An 18,812-nucleotide genomic window follows, 5' to 3' on the forward strand; every position below is an offset into this window, starting at 1 on the left:
AGACCCAGCTCTTTCCTGCTCTCTCTTCAGAGATTGATGGCTGATCTGCTCCCACTCGACCAGGTCCAGCACTACTGTGCTACCCAGGCAAGATGCAGGGACCACTTCCCTGGTACTGCAGCTGATGGGGCAAGGGCAGCTCTCTTGCTCTCATGACTCTGTTGCACCCCCTCCAGAGGGGTTCTCCCTAATGCTACATATAGTGTCAAGATGGGGAGAGGACAGGCATCATACTGGGACCCATGCCACCTCAGGGCAGATGAGTGACTAGTCCAGCTCTCCCCAGTTCTAGTCCTCAGGTTGGTTCACCTGCACGACAGCCACCAGGGCCAGCTCTGCAATGCTATCCAGGCAAGGTTCAGGCCCTACTCGTCCAAGTGTTACCAGTGATATATGGGGCCAACACTCTTTAGTCCTGCATCCAGTGATGAGGAGGAAGTAAACATGGTCATCCACATTGTCCCTGACAGCTATGCCAACCAGAGACATCCCGTGTTTTCTAGTAGTAATATGAACCACAGAAATTGATAGAGACCCACTGCTGATGCATAGCAAAGGACTCAGACATGGCCCTCAGCAGCAGATCAGGCTGGGACCTCACCATGGCTTCAGGTGGTGGGGCTGTCCACTCACTGCACTCATTCCTTTCCACCATTGAATCTTCAGTTCCACTCTCTTCACAATGTTTAAGTTGCTCCACTTCTCTTTTTCTTCCATCTGACCACCACATACTCCTTCTAATAGCTCCTGCTCCAGGATGGCCAAGTGACTGTGGGTCCCAGGGTGACATCTTTTATCTATGCTTCATGGTATGACAGCAAGCAGGTGTCTATGGCACTGTCCACCAGTACAGTAAGCTGGAGGGCAGGTCTGTGTGTGGCATGGTGGTCCACAAGTATCTTTCTTCCTCCTGTTGCTCTGTGATGCCTGAATTTGATTTGATTTGACTTGATTTGTCCTATTTATTAGTCCTATGCATAAGACAGCTTTGGCCACCAAGCCAGGCTTCAAGCTAGGATGAACAAAAGACTGCCATCTGCTCCACTCCTGACTAATATGAGAACAACATCACCAACAAGGTGTCTCTTTGCCTAGTGAATGGGGGGAGGGGATCAATTATGTTTTTTTCTTTAAATATTAATTCTTTAAAATTTCAAACATGAATGCAATTTATTATTTTTCAAATGTCATAAGTGCATACATTGTAATTTGATCATTTTCATACCTGACTCTTCTCCTTTGCATTACTCAGATTCACCTTTCCAGTCTCCCAACATCTTATACTTTTCTTGTAAATTTTTATATTATTTCTTTCACATTTTGAGATTACTAATGTAATTCCAGCTGTTCACTCTAAGTTTTCTCTATTCAGAGCTTTAATATACTCCTGCATGCTCTTTTCTCAATTCATGACATTTTCTTTTCCTAAGTACACAACTGTAACCTGCTCAGTCCAAGTGTAGATCTCCCATTTCAGTTGATCACATTCACAGTACTTTATTCTCGATACAATGTGTCTCTGCATTAATCACTGTCTGCCACACAAAGACACATGTTTGATGAGACCTAAGATCTGCACTTACGTGTGGGTATAGAGATAAAGATTTAGAGGGATGTTGGAGATACCATGACCCAAGCATGAGCCCTTGAACAGATTCACAGTAGCAAGCATGTGTTTTCTTCTGTGAAGTAGACCTTAAATCCTATACTACTCCCCTGCCCTGATCTAGAACTTATTTCTATATCTACCCAAATCTTATTTCGTTGTTGTATACTTGTTTCTTTGCTTGCATTGTAATGTATCCAATGTTGTAAACTAGTATATAAATGCTTGCTATTAGATACTAATTGTATTTCACTTTGGGAAATTCACACTCTACAAAGTTGGGCTAGTTCAAATGTGTCTCACTAGCTATACTCATTAAGAAAATTATAGAATAGAAAATACAGTATATCACCTTACTTGTAAATATTTCCACACAATTACTTCCTAACTACAGTATTAGCTATTTCTTAATTTCTTCTTTAGAATTTGGCATCTAAGTTTCTTTTCTCTGGTCACTCCAGAAAAAAAAAAAATAGAAACCAGCTGAATAAGTTAAGCTCCTCCAACCCATATAAAACCATTGTGCTGAGAATTCATAAAATATAACCCAGTGAACTGAAAAGGATAGGTATAAAGCTTTGGTATCTGTTCCTCCCCACATGTCGCTTATTCCTATTAAGTGCTCTTCTTATTTTCTTTCCTTATTAAGTCTATACTTTTGTTTAAATGCTGACAGTTTTATATCATTTTATCATTGTCATAGTTTGAATATACTTGACCCAGGGAGTCCTACTATTTGGAGGTAGGGTCTTGTGAGAATAGGAGTGTCACTCTGGATCTGGATTTTAAAACCCTCGTCCTAGCTGCCTGGAACTCAGTCTTCTACTAGCAGCCTTCAGATGAAGATGTAGAACTCTCAGTTCCACCTGCACCATGCCTGCCTGGATGATGTCATGCTCCTGCCTTGGTGATTATGGAGTGAACTTATGAAACCTGTATGCCAAGTACAATTAAATGTCATCCTTATAAGAGTTGCCTTTTGTCATGGTGTCTGTTCACAGCACTAAAACCCTAACTAAGACAATGATAGTCAACCAGATGAACCATATTAGATAAAAATGAAATCACATTCCATGAATTGTTTAGCACATTATTCAAAAAATTATTAATATCAGCTTCAAAACTTAAATTGTTTATCTGAAAAAATTTAATATCTTTAAGAATATGTGATAGATATTTTACACTTGGAAGAGCAAGAACATAAAAATTTTATAACTGTAAACAATATATATATATAATCTATTTTACAAGAAAGGAGATGAAACCTGTTAAACATAAGAAATATGAATTAGATATCGTGAAAGTGAAATCACACCTAAACTGAAGAGAAATGTTTTGAACTAATTTTGACACTGTTGCCTAGAATGAAGCTCCCCTGTAACTTTGAAAAATGTACCATGGCATCATATCATTAAAATGCTCTTGTGGCTATATTGTTAGCTATAGAAAAGGCTGCATTTCACATAGGGGCAATGTCTGTGGAGCTGTCTCCTCTAAACTTACCTTGATTAGAAGGAAATACTGCAGGGTATACCTCTTGAATACCCCTAACTCTTTCACAGTTGGCTACCAGCACAGTACCAGATCTTCTACTGCTGGCTTCTAATTATCCTTAATTTTGTTTATTAATGGAGTTGAGAAAATGATTAGACACGAGTTAGCATGCTGAAGTGTATTTTAAGGAAGTTTTAAGTTTTGTATTCAATTTCACAAACATTTGAATCCACTCTGTTGAAGGAGTTTACAAAATATCTTCTTTATAAGATATAATTGCACCAAATATATTGGTTGTTAAAGTGTCTTACTTATTCAATATTTTATGGCAGAAATAATTGTATGTGCTTAGAATGCAGAAGAGGAGAGGTGAGACAAAAAAGGAGAGAGAGACCATATACCTTTAGTTAAGAATACAGAGGTAGAACATGAACTGTCATCTTAGATTAATATAATTTGTCAGATAGTGTGAATGCAATAAGTAAATAAGCAAGGATAGATGGATAGATTGATAGATGATAGGTTGATAGATAGATAGATAGATAGATAGATAGATAGATAGATAGATAGATATAAAATTTCCAGTAAGTCAGGGAATTATAACCTAAAATTTAGGAGAAAATGTTCTACGTTCCTTATAGTTACAAAAATTGGAGGTAGGTTATGGCTTAGGACATTTGAAAAAGATTAAAGAGACAAGAGGGTAAAGAGTAGGAATGCAGAGAGTTTAGATAAAATCATCCAGGGCATTTAAAACTTTACAGAAATCAATGCAAAGTGGTCTTCCCTAAAGTCACATACCTAAAAAGAAAAATTGACTCAACTATCTATCTATCTATCTATCTATCTATCTATCTATCTATCTATCTATCTATCTATCTATCTATCTATGGAACCTCAGGAAACTGAAGCACTTCTGTAGGCAAAGGACGATTGTTCAAAACTTTCTATCCATTCCCTTTTCTAGAATTCAGTGCTATAGTTTTGGAGGATGATTGTTAAATATAGTTCTCAGTGTCCCTAAAAGAATAACAAAGCAATTTGAGAAGAGTCCAATATTGTCATTTAAATATAACACACTTTGATTTTAAGCATCAAATTTGGTTTTTGCTAATTGAAAGTGATGTTATTGGGAAGTCAAGACTTGAGAGCAATGGCTAGAAACAGATGACAGTCAAAGGGAACAATACTAGTGCAGAGAGAAAAGTCTTATCAGCTACATGACAGAGTGGTATGCCATCAGTACACTGAACTGACCACATTGGATCCAGTATGACTTGTATGTCAATATTAGTTCACATTTTTCTGGTTACTTCCAAACATCATCATTCTTACAGTGCCTTCTTGAAGCTTTTCCTTATGATTCATTTTTAAAACAATATTCAGTGAATCTTCATGAAAACACTGTGACATAGCAATCTTTAATATAGTTTCATATTCTTAAGTGATGAAGATGATGAAGTGATAGGTGGTATGGTCAAAGAGCTAAAGAGACCATTTGAAATGGAACCACAAACTTTCTTCAGCACAGAGGAATATGTGTCTTCACTTTAGGATTGCAAGCCACAACTTAGAGGGTGGATCTTTTTTTTTTTTTTTTTTTTTTTGGTTTTTCGAGACAGGGTTTCTCTGTGTAGCCCTGGCTGTCCTGGAACTCACTTTGTAGACCAGGCTGGCCTCGAACTCAGAAATCCGCCTGCCTCTGCCTCCCGAGTGCTGGGATTAAAGGCGTGTGCCACCACGCCCGGCTTAGAGGGTGGATCTTAACCATAATTACTGGGATCCAATCTAAGAAGTAAATTTTAGAAACAGTTGAAAAATCCAAAGATGGTATTCTACTTGTACCAACTTCCTATTTATTTTATTTTAATGTCTAATAGAGGGATTGTAGGGAAATTCATTGTTAAATTATGCCATAATTGAACTCGACAAATCACTTTTCATTTCGGTATTGATTGAATATGTTTGACAGCAGTGTAGTAAGGGATACATATTCCCCGTGATATCTCATAGTTCTTGTATTTGTTCTACTTATTTGAATAATTTCTACTAACATTTGTTCAAGTTTGTATACATCTGTGATGTTTGTACATTCCTCTTGATACAGCCCTCTCTCAGAGGCCAGTACTGCTCAGCTTTCCTGCTTTTTATTTATCACCACAAGGTTGCTTTGTTCACTGTATAAATTTGACTCTACTTACTGCTTCTGAAACCAGTCTGACACATTTTCTGTTTGCTCTCTTTTTTCCATTGGACTGGTGTTTACCAATCTTTTTACCCTGCATTATTTCAGAGCCATCAACTGAGGCCTGGAGTGTTGTTCAATTTTAGAAATGCTCACTTAATGTCCCTGAAGATGCCCGTGTTTAGTCTGTCGTCTTAAGGTGAATCTGTGATCTGCTGATACCTAAGTGTAGAGATAGAGATTCAGAAAAATAGCAGCAACACAACAACTGTGCTAGATTCACTTCCTAAGATACAAACAACTAGATTTGTGAGCAGCAGTCTCTCTGTTCCTTGATACAACTCAGTGAGTGGCTTTAGTAGAAATATCACACTATCTTCATGCCTAGAATAAAAGTGAATTATAATAGAAGTAATAGGTAGAAGAGTACTATTTCCAATAAACATCTGAGACTATTCACTGGAGTTTTAGAACCAATTAATCACTAACATTGACTAATTTAAATTGAATATACTCTATTCAATTCAAAGGGGGGGATCAATATGGCTGTTTTGAAGGAATCTCTGAGAGGTATACCCCCCAGAAAAATATACTTATTTTTGTATATTTTCAAACATGTATATGCTTGAGATTTCTAAGTCTAGTCCTTTGATTAGGTGCTATTTATCTTCCAAGAATGATACATAAGTTTAGTATTTATTCTTTACTCCCTGTTTCTCTTATTAAACTTTGGATCATCACCCTCCCTTGCAATCATATCAAAGGAAGTCTAATAAGAGAGGAGTGGGTGAGGTGGGTTGAAATTATCATCTGCTTTGTAACTCATTTCACTTATCTATAAATGATGCAAAACTATATGCCTGAATTAATATGACTGTTCAAAGAAATAAACATGTAAAATTTGTTGATGAAAATTGCAAGTAGAAAACTTAAAGAACACTAAAACATACCCATGTAAAATCAGTCTTCCTACTCAATGAGTGTGCAGCACACATTTCTCTGGTTTTGTGTCTTTTAATGCATAAACCATTCATCTCTATCTATACCCATATCCATATCTATGCTTGTATCTATAACCTATATCTATATCATCATATATGAATTTGACTATGTTCATATTCAACAGAAAGCCATACAATAAAAATAATATTAGATGCAAGACTTTACTTCATTCTAGTCATAGAGTTGGTAGAGCCAAGTGGATTTTGTGTGTGTATGTGTATGTGTGTGTGTGTGCCTGTGTTTATATATCACATATTAATAGTACAAATAGTGGTTTTCTTTACCATATTTTCATGAACTCATATATTTTGATGTATTTGAGGTGTCAGGTTTCTTAGGATGAAAGAAAAAAATAAGCCCCACTCTTATTCTTCCCAAAATGCAATGGCATTTTGTTTGAATTCCTAGCAATTCCAGTTTACAAAGCATTTCTTCAGCTCTGACTGCAGGTGGTTGGTCAACTGTACCTTGCTACTTCGCAGTGAATGGGCATCCTACCAGCTTTCCTTCTTAAGATCCTCTACTCTGGCAGGATTCCATTGAGTAACCTACTTTGGACATGAGTGAGTAGGTTACTTCAGGATAGTGTTGTTGGAAGTTATATTTGTATTTATAGAAAGTGATTATTTGAACACTAAAATCATTTTCTAGTTCATCAGACATGTATTTGGAATTCAAAATCAATATGACTTAACAGAAAGTAATGATCTAAATTTAAGTTGAATCAATTAATATTGAAATCTCAGATGAATACATTCACTATTAACTTATTTGTAAAAAGTATCAGAATTCTGATATTTTGTTCAAGGTTCTTTTTTTCAAATTTGAATCTCAGATTTAAAGAATTGTGAAATGACAGGGAAAGAGTGGTAAGAAGAATCTTGCTTTATTCACTTTACCATTACTTGCTGCATATGACAGATTGCAGCTCCTGTCTTCTTGTAGTGGGATATGTATACAATGTAATGTGTCTTTAGTGAATGAAATAAAAACTAATGCTGAAATAGAACCAAATTTTCAACTCATACCTTTATGTTATTAGCTAGTTAATTTGTCTCCCTAAAGCTCATTTTAGGGAAACTCAATTATATTGCATCTTTAAAATATTAGATTCCTTATTAAATGGGATAGTTGATAATACTCCTCTTAATTTTATTTAGTTCCTTATGGTATATGTTATTTTATACATTAAAAATTATATAAATTAACTCATAATAAATATCGGGTATCTATTTTACTACCTAATAATTTGATTGCATTATAGCATAGCAAGCAAAGTGATTAGGTCATTCATCCATCGAGGTAAATATGTTATGTCATGTTTAGCTAAATAATATTTAGGAATATATGGCTGTTTATATGAAACTATTCCAATTTACTTTTAATACAAATGGTTTAAATAATTATTAATGATTATCTTTGTGGTGTTTATAATTCTTTTACTTTCAGAGCTGTTTTTTTCAGGTTGTTAAAATTATTTTGAAGTTTTGAAAGTAAAGTCTCAAGCTATAACCTAGTGAATACCTCTGTCCCTGTTGTCCATATAAAAGGTGAATTATGCTCAGGAGAAACCAGGAGATGTGTGAGAATTCTAAAGAAAAAGAATTATTGCCCTTGGTCATTATTAACTGTGAACAGCTGCCAACAGAAACTGAGCCAATGGGTCCACAGAGCACCTTTCTATGACTTATTCCATCAGAAACCAAATTGAGTCACCTGGTGGCTGAGGTTTGTCAACAAAACAGGGATTGTGAGTGCATGATTCTTCAAGGAATTGGTCAAAGATCCTAGTCACTTTATAGAAAAAGAACTTCCAGTCCTCTTGGCATAATTTTATAGGTGTGTGTCCTAGAAAACGTTACTTTTAAATGAATGAATAGTCATGAAAGGCTGTTTAGAGAATAAAGAGATATACACAGCATAGAACGATAGTAAATTTTGCTCATATGTTACAAATCCCTCCCATCATAATTAAGAACACAATTACACAGTAAGAGAATAAAGTATGTCTGATAATATGGATATGTCTAAAATCTACATACAAGATTACGCAATAACTTATATGGAAATGTTCAATTATTGCTATCTGAAGTTGGATTTGTAGACTAGTGCCAATATCTCTTATTAGTTAGCTAGAAAACTTTTAACTCCCGGGCTCCTTCAGATACAAGTAAATCATCCTTCATTTTAGCACATTTCCCCATATGGTGTATCATATGACATCATTAATGAGAGTGTTTATGAGTAATAAATATGTTTATGAAGCACGAAGATCCAAAGCTAGAGGATATGAACAGAAGGAAAACCAGCCTTAGATCATCTATTGAGTTTAACTTATTTCTAATTATGTTGCAAACATAGCAATTTGATTTTAAAACATTATTCATCTTTATATAATAATTCAAATGTGGAAAATATACATTTATGTTTATGTGTACATACACACATAAACACACATAATATATATATATATATATATATATATATATATATATATAATTATGGAATTGAAAAATTATAATTCAAGGCCTGAAATAAACATTTAATAAAGTGTTAATTATTAATTTTATATAATAAATGTGGATACTCTATTTGTTATTTATTCATTTTTGTGGCACTAGGAATGAGCCCAGGGCGTCACAAATGGCAAAACCCTTACAGTTGAGCTATATCTCACTTCATTGTCCCTTGCAGACTGTTTGTTTTTATGTATTTAGGTTGTTTTACAAAGTATCTCATTAAGTCACTCAACCAGGTCTTGAGCAGCAATTCATGCATGGAGACAATATGTGTGTGTGTGTGTGTGTGGGTGTGGGTGTCTGTGTGTGTGTGTGTGTATGTATGTGTGCGTGCGCACACAAATGATAGCTTTCGTATGTTTTGTGTTATTTTCCTTGTAATACTTTTAAGATGCAAAGACCAAAATATGTAGTCTCCATAATCAGGAAATCACTTTTAATAATTCATAGCTATTAACTAATTTATCAAACATTAATAAAACTTATACCACAAATAAGGAACTAAATTAAATGCTTATTTATTTATTATTTGCTTGTTTATTATTGGTTAATTGAGATTACCTTGTTTGGTATAAGAATATAAGAACTATTAATTTTTTGGTATAGCACTTGATATAAGACTAGCAGCTAACAAATTTGAAGATAAAATTTTTTTTGAAGATAAAAATTGATTATATTACCTAAACTGTTTTGTGATTGATCTTCATTTTATCATAAATGTTGCCTAGGGGTCATATAGAACTAATTCTGTGAATGCTGTGCTTTGGATTCATTGTCCCATCCCTTTGTCATATTCTTTAACACAGAATTCATGAGCACAGAGATAGCCCTCACTACCCATCAAGTCTTAAATTAGGTCACAGGAGTTTTATTTTAAATGTCTCTCAGCTCATTTCTCCTGACTCATGTCCACAGCCATTTGAAAATAAACTGGCATGCATGCTTCATGTCAGGATGCAGCAAGACTCAAGTGTCTCAATTATATACTCACGAGACCAGGAAGATGAAAGGTTTAGAGCACTAACCTGGTCTGTGATCTATCATTAAAATACTACCAAGTGGATGTGAATTCAAGGTCATTTAGACAGCAGTCCTAATGTGCAGGGCAGGGATGCACATTCACTTAAAAAGGTTGATTACAGATGCCTGTTCACTTTGGTGAAACTAGAAGGGCTACAGATATGGAATGATCAGTTTCAGGTTTCTATTATTTGTTCACCTAGGTATCTTATAAAGAGAAGGCTAGGTTCCCATACTTTTATATTTCTTTCCAGTGGCCGTGGTAACCAATTGTTCTTTCAATAGGTACTGTAGCTGTTTTGCAAAAGTGGAAGTCTGAAGTGTGATTCCCTGATTCGTTTTCTGGACTTCCCAATTCTGACCTAAGAATGTCTATCATGACCTATTTCCACAAATCCTGGTAAAAACTTTCAAACTGAACAGGAGTTCTAGTCTCCTAAAGCTTAAAAGAATATGCTGCCATTTTTCTTCTTGCACTGGGGATAGATGGTTAAAGTAGGATAAGTAAACACAAAAAATAGGCTAGACTGCTGGGCAGTGGTGGCTCATGCCTTTAATCCCAACACTTGGGAAGCAGAGGCAGGTGGATTTCTGAGTTGGAGGCCAGGCTGGTCTAAAGAGTGAGTTCCAGGACAGCCATGGCTACACAGAGAAACCCAGTCTCGAAAAGCAAAATACAAAACAAAACAAAAGAAAAGAAAAAATAGGCTAGACTGCATCTCTGTATAATGCTGTGATGACAATATGGGAATATGAGATGTTTCATACAGTAGTGTACACAGTTTTTGGGAGTAAATGCCCATCAGAATTGTGACTGGAACTTTCACACTTAAAATCCTACAGAGAACAATCAAAGGAGGGGAATATATGTTGTTAAGTAGAGATACGGATTTGACTTTTAATTTTTACTTAGGTATAAATATTGGTATTATTTGAGCAAATGTCAAAATGTAACACAGCATAATAACAATGTAAAGTAGGATTTTGTAAATAGTACACAGAAAGTATCCAATGTGTAGGTACCCTAGGATTAGTACATAGAAAATAATAGAAAAAAAAGACTAGTGGTCTCTACGTTTACTTATAAGTTCCTCCAATTATTGATGCATTTGTATATTAATGAGAAAGGATTTATGCAAAATAATGTGGCCTCTTTTATTCGCATACACAAATATGCCCTTTCATTCAAAAGTTGTCATTTAATAAAAGGTTGGAGAGATTCCAAGGACAATATGAATGGACCAAGTGGATACAAAACCTGTCATTTGGAAAAGATGTGCAACATCTGTCCAAAGTAGGCAGCATCGGATTGCTGACTTCCTTAGCAAGTCATAGATGCAGTTGCACAGACGTCTGCTTCAGGGCCTCATCTCCATTTCCTCTCTGGCCATTATGATTTAGAAATGTAAACTTCCACATCAACTTGACTTCTGTAAAAACAAGAAGGTTTTTTTCGTGAGGTTGATACTGTTTTCTTTTAGACCTCAAGAACAAAATGTATAATGCTTGTAGTATAATCAATTCAGTCTCAAAAATTATTCTTCCCATGTGCAATAATAAATCACTACGCAAAACACTCAGTAATGCATGTGGGGATACAGTACTGGCATAAAGAGGCTGCTATGACCTGGGATTAATGAAAATAAAGGCCAATAATATAAAATCATGAAAGAAAATACTGGAAATCCTATTTTTGTGATGAAAAAGAAATAAAGCCAAACAGTGTGTATTTAGTACACTCGTCTCCTGACTAAGCCCTCAGTGAGCATGTGCGTTCTTCCTTCTTGCAATGGTGAGGAAACACTGTGGTCTCTGCTTTTGATATTAGCTCATGGCTAACAGCATATCTTTAAGTCAAGTCTCCAACGATGCTTGATAAAAATTTCAGCCTGAGCCTACATGACCACATTTCACAAGGTAAGCACTTGTGATGAATCTCAAAATCAAACCCACTTCTCAATTCATGTTCTTATCTGTTGAGTGAAGAATTCTATCGCCTTTACTGCTATGTGGACCAATTGTTTCTCCACTATAACTCAGAGTCACATGCCAAACAGCACTTCGGAAGCTTATGAATATTTTCTGAATTAAAAAATAACATAGTTTCTCCACTAAGAATGTGTCTTTAAGGAAAAAAAAACTCACTGTTTTAAATTGTTAACAAACAATATGAACTTTTCAGAAGATTCAATATTGCTTTTTAATTTAGAGTTAAATATCAAAAAATCTCACTTATATATTGTTGTTATTGCATAAACTAATAGTTTTGAATGTATTGTAAAAGGTTTTAAAGATTTCTTAACATCATAAAAGTATTGATTTCTGAAAAATTATACCAGTCGATTTCAAGAAAACTTGAATTGTATAAACTCAGGTAATGTTTTCCTGAATAATCAACTTTTCCTTCAGATCCTGATTGTTAAAAATTGGGACCTTCTTACAAAAGCATTCATTTATTTTTCTCTAGTCCTTCCCTTTATTTTAATTCTCTCTCACCAGGTAAGTGAATTCAAACTACAGTGTAAGCTCCCAAGATAAACAGTGCCATGATTTTTTTTAACAAGAAATTTTCAGAAATAAAGAATACACATAAACACAAGTTAAAACAGAAAAACAAATAGATTTCTGCAATGTCCCATGACTGGCTGAAAGAACTATCATTTTTCTGTCTTATTTTAGTTATTTTCTGACAACTAAACATTGACTATAACTTAGCAGGAAGAAGCCCAGTAATTATTAAACAGCCGCATGTTTCTGAATCTGTGAAATAGATACACTTGTGGCTAAATCTGACAGTTATTTTTTTTCAGGTATTTCTTCCTGTCTTGCCACATGCCATGAATTAATAAACCTAGTTATTACTTTAGAATAAAGGCCAGTTTTACATGTAAGATTCCAAATGCATCAAAGATGTCGAGGAAAATTAATTCATTTTTAATTGCGTAGAATTTAAACTCATCTATTTTCAGAGTGTCATGAAAGTCCAAGTGTTAGAAATTTACAAATACTGTTAGGAGTTTTCTCTATTTTTCTATCCCTAGGTCTCAACCCAAGGCAAAATTGAGCTTGAAATAGGAGTTCCTTCCCTCCCTTCATACCTCTGCAACAATTGGTGAATACGGAGTTTCTCTGCTCTTTGCCTTTAGTTAAGAATCCTGACTTCTGGTCCAACCTTTCTATTATGCTTCAGAGCTGCCTGCCACACTCACCTGACATTCCCTTGCATGATATTACTGTGTAATGTTCGACCATCCATGAAATTGTTGTACAAGGTTGCTTGCATGAGAACTCAGGGAAGCATTAGTTTTTGATATCCAACGTGATACCATCAAGAGATTGGCTTGGATTTTATGAAAAAGAAACCCACTGTATAGGGTTAATTCATTTCAAAAGTGAAAACTGGATTTGTGACTACTCTGAAGATAAAGCTCACTCTCTTTCGGTTATGGCAGATAAATACAAATTAAATTGGTATTTATCATAAGTATAATTAGTGATGGTCACAAAAATAGAGTAACTGCAGTCTCTGGATGGCCTTTCCTTCAGTCTTTGTTCCACTTTGTCCTTGCATTTCCTTTTGATAGGAGGAATTCTGGATCAATATTTTTGAGGTGGGTGGGTGGCCCCTTCCCTCAATGACTCTTAAGAAGATATAAACTAACATGTTTTAAACAGCTTGAGAGCTATAGATGGCTTGTTTGCTGATAAAAAGAAGAATACCAGCACTCACAATAAACTGAGTGTCCATGATGTAGGGAAGCTTTGACCTTCATGGTGCGTGTCTTGCAAAGACTTCTTTGTTCTTTGTGTGCTCCTAGACAAATAACTTTACTTTGTAAGTGATTGGTACTCCAACCATAATGGCAGTGTTGTGGGATTTTTTTTCTAGACTGGTAAGTTTCTCTAATAAAATGCAGAAGCCTCAAGAGAAACACATTGTACCTCCTTCTACTTGTCTCATTAGCAATTTCAATGAAATATTAGATTCTGTACTCAGGAAAGGAAAAAGAAACAGAGATTTTTCTTAATATGCTTTTAGTTGAGATAAAACTACATCACCTTCCCTCCTCCCTTTCTTCTTCCAACTTCACTAAGCTATACCCCCAAATGCATGCCCCCAACTCCCGTTGTCAGGATAAACTCTTTTTCTTTCATTATTATTGCTGAACACACAGACACACCCATACGTATGTACAAATATATATGTATAGTTATACATGTGTATACACATAATTGTATGCATATACACACATATAATATATATGATATGCATATACATGTATATGTTATATATTATATGTACATACACAAAACCACACATGCATATATATATATATATATATATATATATATCTGTGTGTGCATATATATATATATATATATATTAAACAATAGCTTAAGAGCTATAGATGTTTTTTGTTTGCTGATAAAAAGATAAAAATACTAACACACACAATAAACTTCTGAGTGGCCATGATGTAAGGAAGCTCTGACCTTCAGAGTTAGACAACCTTGGTATGTGTTTTGCAAAGACATTTTTGTTCTTTATGTAGTCAATATATAAAATATATTCCACTCTTTTTGATACAGCCATGTCTAGGAGAGATTGTTTCACTGCAAAGTTTCTGTGTGTTGTCTGTTGTGAATTTTCTAATGCTTCGACTTCCCTGAGCTATAGACACTGAAGCCATGATATATGTGTTTAACTTGAGGCTTGAATCTTCAGATGTGTTAATCTTTTCATTATGTCCAATTGTGGCTTTCAGTGATGGTCTCCACTTGTAGTAAAAGAGGCTTCTTTGATGAATGGTAGCTAGATTTCTCTGTGGGTAAGGCTAAGATTTAGAACGTTTTAAAGAATTATGCTGGCCCAGCAAAGTGGCAGTCACAGAATCTTTTCTAATGTCCATGACCTTACTAGTCACAGACAAAAATTCACTTTCATCTAGTGAGAGTTCTTGAAATTCTTAAAAGTCAAAGGTGAAAATCAGAATTTTGGATTAGTAGCCATATCCTTGTCTGACTCATTTATAAAACATGAATCTATTCTCTGCCTTTGTGTGCACATAAAGCAGTGTTTGTTAGTATATTTCCCTGAATGCCCGTTCCTATCTTAGGATCTATTAGTAACTGATGGATGCTAGGACGGGAGACAGTTTTCTTCAGGGATGCAACCCATGAGATGTTACTAGAGTACATTGTCCTATAACTTGGACTGCAATGGCAGCACTAAGTGGACTCTCTGAACTTTTACAAAATGGATACGTCATATTACAGGTACAAGCAACAGGGCATGGGAGAAATTAGAAGATAGGAATGGAAAATTGTTTTGTTCTTGATCAAACAGATTAGATGCATATAAGAAAAAATTGAAATAATATATTATCATAGAAAGAATAATGTCTCTCAATATAAAACTCACTATTTTAGGTAAACTGAAACATTTTACAAAATAAAGGTCAATGGAGGAAAATTAGAAATATACAAGAGTAATTAAAATTATGATTTCACGATACTCATATATAGTTACTTTAGGAGATATCTCATATTTAATTAATTATATTAAGATACTTTATATTAATATATCTTCGTATTCACATTCAATTCATTATAAGAAGAGATATAATCTATGTTTGTCTATAAACTTAGGGTTTTTAGTGAACTTCCAGTTTCTGAAACAGCTATAAAATAATAAGTTTACATGGAGATGAATTTATTTTGTAGATTTCAGCCATCAGTTGCTCCTGTTGCTAACAGAGTGCATGTTGGTGGGACCACATGGAGAAAACCTATTCAACTTATAGACAGAGAGAGGAAGACACATGGGTGATATCTCAAAATCACCTAAAACCCTCTACTAAGACCACCTTCCTGAACTCCTTCCCACTAAACCCCATTTCAACCATTTCCTAGATGTACCTCTTCCAAGAACTGTGTTCAATATACACACATTTGTGATATGTGATATTTTATGAGTGATTTCATATCTCTCTCTGTCTCTGTCTCTCTCTGTCTCTCTGTCTGTCTCTCTCTCCCTCTCTCTCTCTCATGTTTGTGTGTGTGTGTGTCTGCATGTACATATACACATATATTTGCATAAACAAGAGGCAAGAAACCAACTCTCATTTGCCTATATCTTACCAGTTAATCTTCACTGACAAAGCAGTGAGACTTAGTGATCCACCTAAATTCATGTTCCCAGTGCCAAGATTGTAGGTTCATGCTCAAATGACTAGAAATCTTATATGAAGTATATGGATTGAACCTGGACCCTTATGTTTACAAGTCAAGCACTTTCACAACTTAAAAATGTCTTTGACCTTTTAAGATCCACAATATAGCACATAGCTGTGAATATACCTTTATAAAGAACCACTCTGTAACACTAGTTGGAAGTGCCATGCTCAGCAATTTGCCTGCATTGTGAAAGAAGCTTGATGCTTTGTTGCATGAAATCACTGTAGAACTCTTAGCCTTACAGTTATCCTGTCTTGTTAACCCACTAATACTATCTGATCTGCATTCTTCCTTTCATATATGATATCAGCGGCAATTAACTTCTCAAAAAAGTCAGCATCCACCCCAAGCATTTTCTACTGAAATATGTTCCTTTCTCATTTACGCACAGTGAGTTTCAATGTTCCATAAGATCCCAGATATATACAGGGAAAGCCTTTCATATTTTTGACAGTAGAGAGCACTTTAAAGCCAAGCATCCTTTATACTTTTATTTTTGAGTAAATGCCAACTGTATCTGCTCCACAGTTGGCCACTCCATAGCTACTTTGAGGAGATTCTTTATTTCATTTATCCTTCTGAAGACCAGAGTACTTCAGTTGTAGCATGGCAGGTTTTTCTACCTTTAAGAAAAGATCCTGATTCAACAGCCTCCCTACCTACTTTTATGGTTCTTCACTGTATAAAGAATTCATTGACATTCTTGCTTCAAGCTGGCAGAACTTTTTCACTGGAGACAGTTCTCAGCAAAACTTCATGAAGAGCTGTGTCTGGTGCTATTATGAGCTCTTAAAAGGGCTTAGTGGAAAATCTGTCCCTTTTACATAGGAAGTATTCAGTAAGCATTTATCTAAAAGGAAGCTGTAAAGCTGAGATGATGGAAGGAGCAAGAGAAGAGAAGAATCTATTAACTTAAGCTTAACGAAGTGTGATGTATAAAGCTTAAGCATACACATTCAATACAGTATGCCTGGTGTCTTTCACAGAATATTTTAATGTTTCCAGGATCATTTTAGTTTCCAGATCATTTATTGGTAGCATAATAATCTATTGATATAATAACTTTATTATCTATAAAACAATGTAGCAGTGAAGCATTTTGATACATGTTTACAACTGAAGAACATGGGAAGCAAAGACAGGAAAAATACCACAAAGTAAAGGCTAACCTATAGAAATATTCTTTATCTCATTAATAATGAAAAGATATGAAACTTATACTTTTTGTTGAAAGATATGAACGGCAAACTGCATGTCATTTAATAATATTATTTGTATTCCTCCAGTTTTTTTTAGTTAGGCCAATTATCCTTTTTCTAGTTTGTGTGCTGTGAGTAGGAGGCTATGTGGAAGCAACTGGGCAATAAGAAGTTTTCTGCACGCAATCATCACAACATTTCTGTCTCCTATAGGCTTCATAATCAGATGAGTCCATCAGTGGTCACAGGGTCCAGTGTGGTAGATAATTGAAAAAAAATTTAACATTTGGACTTGGCTTACTTCAGAATTCTATAGTACAGTCACCCATAAGTCTGAAATTCAATTCTTTTCATATTTGACCTCTGACCCAACAATCAAATTGAAACTGATGAGAAACTGAATGTTTATTGATTGCAAAAGCTTCTTTTCTGGTGAGTGGTATACGAAGTCTTAGACCTGCACATTGTTCATGAGGTTATTCATAGCTACAGTATCTTTCATGGCTAAAAATTGTTTTCAGTCTGCATCCCCTAAAGATCCCACCACTCTTCCCAACACGACCACTAGGTCTAACATGCTGGGAAACTTCAAATTCAAATCTTAACCTTCCTGTTAACTGAAATTCTCCTGTATGGAGAGAGAGACAAGTTTAAAAACGGCTCTCAGCAAGATATTTTTCCTTCACTTGTTGATAAGCAGCCATGAGTATCTGTCTCTTATACTTATGGCTTGGGATGAAAAAGTTACATCAAATAATTCTTTGTGTTCTCAAAGAAATGTAATTGGACAAAGACTTGAGAAATTTTTGAGATGGGCTTCCACTTGATTTCGTCTTAATGTACATATCTTCTTGCCCCCAATCTTTTATGTTCTTTAGACTTTCTCAGAAGAAAGAATTTAGAAAGTAAAAGAAGCAGAAGAAAGCCACTTCTGAGACAAAGTTTTAATTGAAGTGCAAATTCACGAACAAAAATTTTCATTTCCTTAGGATTTCTATAGAAATAGTATTGCCAAAGATAGACTTTTATGTTAAGATTTGTTACTTTTGACATCAATAGAATATGCTTGTTTACTTCTTTTTCTTTTTGATAATGATTAAATCACCAATGTCTCACAAGTATCTATTCTTATACAAGCCTATTAAATGGGTTTGATTCCTCTCTATTTATATTCTAAAGTAATCTTATCAAAGTTACATAATTATATGTTATAACCTAAACTAAACTAACTAGGAATTTCTCTAGCAAAGGGGAAATACTTTCTGTAGTTCATCTTTGACTTAAAGTCAAAAATAATTATATTCAAACAAGAAAATAATTTAAGAAAAAAATATCAGAATATCTGGCCAGAAATCACACACAGAAACACACGCACAGGCACACACAGTCACACACTCTTGTGTGACTGTGTGTGCCTGTGCGTGTGCCTGTGCGTGTGTGTGTGTGTGTGTGTGTGATTCGAATTGTGCTACTGGGAAATAGTGGCACATACCTTTAATCCCAGCACTTGGGAAGCAGATCTAGGTGGATCTCTGTGAGTTTGAAGCCAG

The 18,812-nt window shown here is 34.9% G+C and overlaps 1 protein-coding gene and 1 non-coding gene across 2 annotated transcripts in view; one reads left to right on the forward strand and one right to left on the reverse strand.

The window, feature by feature from the left end:
* Galntl6 (polypeptide N-acetylgalactosaminyltransferase like 6) overlaps nucleotides 1-18,812 on the forward strand; it is a 1,086,926-nt gene that overhangs the window by 117,214 nt on the left and 950,900 nt on the right. The gene's annotated exons all lie outside the window — the stretch shown is intronic.
* LOC115031804 (small nucleolar RNA SNORA48) lies at nucleotides 963-1,106 on the reverse strand. The gene has a single exon (XR_003837466.1). It is a non-coding gene; the product is annotated as a small nucleolar RNA SNORA48 (small nucleolar RNA).

Source organism: Mus caroli, unplaced genomic scaffold (genome assembly GCF_978045245.1).
Source record: "Mus caroli unplaced genomic scaffold, Mus_caroli_1 scaffold_10, whole genome shotgun sequence".
Lineage (NCBI taxonomy): Eukaryota > Metazoa > Chordata > Mammalia > Rodentia > Muridae > Mus > Mus caroli.